The sequence below is a fragment of the Gadus chalcogrammus genome, chromosome 8 (assembly GCF_026213295.1).
Source record: "Gadus chalcogrammus isolate NIFS_2021 chromosome 8, NIFS_Gcha_1.0, whole genome shotgun sequence".
Classification (NCBI taxonomy): Eukaryota; Metazoa; Chordata; class Actinopteri; order Gadiformes; family Gadidae; genus Gadus; species Gadus chalcogrammus.
The window spans coordinates 16,355,537-16,360,536 of NC_079419.1; positions in this window are offsets into that span (position 1 = coordinate 16,355,537).

Here is a 5,000-nt window from a genome sequence, read left to right on the forward strand (position 1 = left end):
CAACCTTTCAACCTTTTCACAGTATGATTGATATATGATGTAATGTATTGTTATCTAGACAATGGTATCGTATGTCTACTTTGTGTCTAAGTGACTATTGGGGGCCAAATTAGACAATCTAAAGCTGGGATAAGTTTTGGGTTAATTGTGTTATAGCTGTTGCTTGTGAACGTATCAAACCATCGAACTCGGGCGCGCAACAAAGCGCCGGTCCGAGACCCAGCCATTTTATTACATTTTTACGTTGTACTGTACTTTTATTTAGCTTATGTTGTCTTAAATGTATTAGGGGCATTTAAGTTTGTGGTGTTGGTGTGGTGTTAATGGTGTTAATGTCTTATCATTTATCACCACTGACTGCCACATATTTACTTCTTAACTGATTAAACCATCCCATCCAAACCAGTAGGAGAGTATATTTAGTTTAAATTTAAACAACTTAAAATGACTTCTTAAATACCCATCAGTGTCTCTAAGTATAGACCTAAGGGGCTTATAAACAACCCGTCAGTATCACCAGCCCGTGGGTGTCTGCATGGAGTGGAGATAAGTTAGATAGTGTAGATAAGAGAGTTTAGCAGACAGATGCCAGTCCTCCTGGAACTCTCTCCAGAACCTCTCCTATGTCGGCACAAAGGCTCCTTTGATGTTTAAGACTTCAAGACGCATCATTTTCTTACCCCCCGTCTCTCTCCCTCGCCCCTTCACCCCCCTCCCTTCTTTCTATGTCTCTGCATCTCTGTCTTCCATTAATGTTCAATGCACTCTTTATGTTTACAAAAACACCTACATGAAATAAGACAGGTGTTCCTGTGTCCTGTTAGTGTTTTTATGCAAATGTCCGGTGGAAAATGCTCCCATGATTGGCCTGCCAATGGCCCCCATCTCTGCCGAGCAAAAAATCCATTGATGTTGAGAGACTTGAGTTAAACAGGGAACAAACACAGCATATCCACTCTTGACTAGGATCCATGAAGCTAATGATCAATCCGGTATTAGATAGGGCTGTCCGAATGTGACCTTTATGCAAAAATGTACTCCATCAAATGTCCTCCTGATGGTTAAAAAAGGGACAGGGGACAATCAATGAACACCCAGTACGTGAGACATTGCTGTCTATGTACAAAGAATATCTGCAATTTCTAAATAAAAAGGGAAAAACGGATGTATGTCAACATTAGCACTATTGTTATTTCTTTTCATTCCTCCCCAACTTTGGGTTGTGACCCGAAATGGGTTGCTGATCTGTTTTTACTGAGTCGCCAATTGGCAGGGTAAAATGCATAAAGCTGCTCTGTGAAGACATTTTCCTTATTCAAATAGAAGAGCGTTCTTTTGCTACGCTATCTTTTCAGCTCAGAGGCTATGTGCGGCACCTGAGCTCCCCCCCCCCTTCTCGCGAACCTAGACCTGAAAAAGTTTTCTGGCCGTGGTAAGGTTGAGCGTGACTTATATGATGCTAGATTCTCTCCCCTCTCCTGGGCAGGTATACACCGCTAGATGCGCTGGACTCATACCAGTGATCTAGTCTTTAGTTCCCTCGTTCGCATCGCTGATTCAGAGCATGAATATCAGTGGAATGGCCAATATCTTTATAAAAAAATAATAAAAAACACCTACAAACTTCATAAACTGCGATTAAGATGTGTGATTGTTTTTAATATACCACAACAGCAGTGCTATGCTGCAATGCATTACATTTTCAGTTTAGATATCGGCACTTTCCTGGCAGGCGGTCATTATTGTAAAATGCTTGGGGTATCCTGCCTGCTTGGGCCAGCCATTAAACGTTGACGAATTAACCAGCACCTCACCAACAATTGATGGGAAAGGCTTTTGACTATGTTTTACGATTTCCAACAGCAAGAACAAAATAAGGGCTTATCTTCCACCCAGCGCCATTTCAGCAGACTTACTTTAAAAGGAAGTATTTTGGCAGGCAAGAGCAATCCAAACACAGATCCGGCCACAGAGCTTGCATTGAAGTTTCAAGTGTGGACGTCAGACCTGTGTTGGCGCATCTGTCGATCTGGCGCATCTGATCACAAAAGTGTAGCAGAGGCTTCCTTGTTTTCACTACACTTCCATGTGACACTTGTAAAGCGGGCCAAAGAAAATGACTGCCACATTTTCTCTATTAGCCACTGTTCACAAAATATCAGTCGTCGTAATAATATAATGATTCCACATATATAATTTGTAGGCCTACCTTATATTTCACTACGTTGGCTATATTAATTACTGTATTGCATCAACTAAAGATACAATAAGTGCTGGCAATTTATTTATTTATTTTTTACTTTAATCATAGGCTAACTACATACACATACAACCACATTAACCTCAATCATTCATTTATTTAAAAGTGTTATTATACATTTATTGTTATTATAAGAGTGATTTTTGCTAAGATTTGGTTCTGTTCTGCGTACTTAATATACTCCCCACTCTAGCTGAGCTAGTGTGTGTACAGCTTACTGCTCGGGTTTTCAAGTTTATAGTGCAAGTTTGTAATGATGTGGTGAAAAACGTAACATTACACTCAACACATTGCCGTGATGTTGAATGTATGATGAAATGTTGTACTTTAGGGAGACACCGATTTCTCTTTTGGGCCTTGAGGTTTGGGAGTTTGCGAACCCCTGGCCGCAGCTCACTAGTTTTAAATCTTACTTCCACTACCATTTTCTTACAAACACATTACATCATTAAACACTTAACTGTTGCTGCTAAGTTAGCCTGCTATTTAGGCGTTGTTCTATCTGTTAATCACAAAGACTTGCATGGCCAGAGATGCTTTTTTACAGATATTTATGGAGCATGTGATCAATGGATCAAGGCCTCATTAAATACTTCATAATGATAAATACATGTTTTAAATATACTAAGAGCAGAGATTTTTTTCTCATTTTATGAATTGGCAGAATGACAGATAGTGTGAGGAACCTTGAATGCGTCCCTCCGGAATGTTTCTGTCACTGTTGCTAACCTGTTATCTTGGGTCTATGCCCTGCAGTCTTTTGACAACGGTTGTTCGACCAGTTCAGCTGCCGCTCCTCCCCACCCCTGATGCCAACCTTGGTTACCCCTCCAGGAAGCAACCCAGCCCCAGCCCTGCTATCCCCTGAACCAGATCTTGGAAACAGTGAAATTGTTTTCCATTTACTAATCTTGTCACGAGTAACAGAAAGGATGACACTACAGCCTCCCTTTGGAACAGGCAGTACTCACACTGAACCAGCACCTTTTGGCGTTGTTCAGACACTGTGGTACACAGAGACAGCATAACAGGCTAGCAGAAGAGACAGACAAATTCAGGTTCACGTTCAAGGTTCACTTCAGTTCAAGATTTTTTTTTAATGAATTGACAATTCCTGCTTTTGATGCATTCTTACTAATATATATTATTTCAATCCAAGTGGGACATTTAATTTACAATTGGTGTATTCAATAGTGTTATAGTATTTGGTAGGGCAAGGGTTTCCTATTGGGGTTCAGGTAAAGGTTTGGTTCTCGCTTCTATTGTGTAGTTTAAGGGTAAGGTTTAAGGGTCATTCTAGAAATGTATCAATGTCATGTGAATTAATGTCGGTTATAAAATCCAGACCCCATCAAAGACAATGTTTTGGAACCAGGTCTGGGTAAACTTGGACCATTTCATAACCGTCTTTTTGAGGATGCAGTGTAGGAAGCTGTGGGATATCCACTCTGGAGACCTGGGTTCAAGTCCCACCACTGGCTTTCTCCTTTAAAAGCTAATGTAATGAATTGTAATAATCATGTCTGACCAGAGAGTAGACATTGTCTCAGTGGTGCAGCAGAGAGAGCTGTTATCAGTTCTGGAGCCGGGTTGGAAATCCCACCAAGCACAGGGTCCATAAAAATGTAATGTTCTTTTATAAATGTAAGAATGTTATGCTAATTGTATGTAGTTGTCGAACATCAAGGAAAGAGAAATTAGAACATTTTGAAAAAGAAGGCAGAATAAACGATCTGAAAAGATGGCGATAACATTAAAAGATATAGAAAAAGAATTAAGAGTAGAATATAATGAAAAAGAGGGATTGTTAAAAATGAGAGAGAAAATATAGAGCAACGAGAACATCAATAAATCGAGAAAAAGGGGATAAAATGGGAAAACAGAGAAAAGAAAGATGGAGAGAATGAGAAAAGAGTTCAAAGAGAGTGAAAAAGATGGAGAAAGAGAAAGAATAAAGGTGAGTGGAAAAATAACACGTAAACCAAGAAAATAAATCAAGAACAGGATGAAGGAAGGGAAACTCAAGAAAGCCTATGGCTAAAGAAAATTAAAAAGTGGTTTGTTTTATCTCTGCTGCTCTGCTCTGTCGATTTTCTCCTTTTCTCTTTTCTCTACATTATCTTCGTCTGGAGAAAATTACATTTAGAAACACATAGAAACATTTCTAAAAGTACATCTTTGTGTGAGGTTGCCATGTAGCTCTTTCTTAGCAGGACATGGACCTGGATGTGCAGATATGATCGCCAACAGCTCTATCCGCTGCAAATCTAAGACATTGTCTTCAAGCAAACTTTACACGTCATTGCAACATTTTCGAATTGACATCATTACATTCGGGTGGTTGTAGGGTGAATGTTTGGGTTTAGGGCCTCGGCTTTTTAGACAGTAAGTGTCTCAGAGTCCTCTGACAGGGCCTCAGACAGGGCATTGGGGATCGTAGATGGCTTTTCCTGGTCCCAGGATGGGCGCCAGAGGCACCGGGGTCCGGGTTCCCTGAAAAACCACCCCAGGAGGACCTCCGACGGGGCCCATAGTCCTAGGACAGGGCCCACAGTCCCAAAAAGGCTTCCAGGGGCTCATGGTACCAGGCGGGGCCCCTTTCTGAATTATTCCCCAGGGTGTTTATAAGATATTTATTGTGAATAGAATGAAACACAATATGGTAAAGTAATGGTCAATGGACTGGAGGGACCCCACTTATGCCTAAGGTCCACCAACTGGCTCCTAAGTGTTGACAACC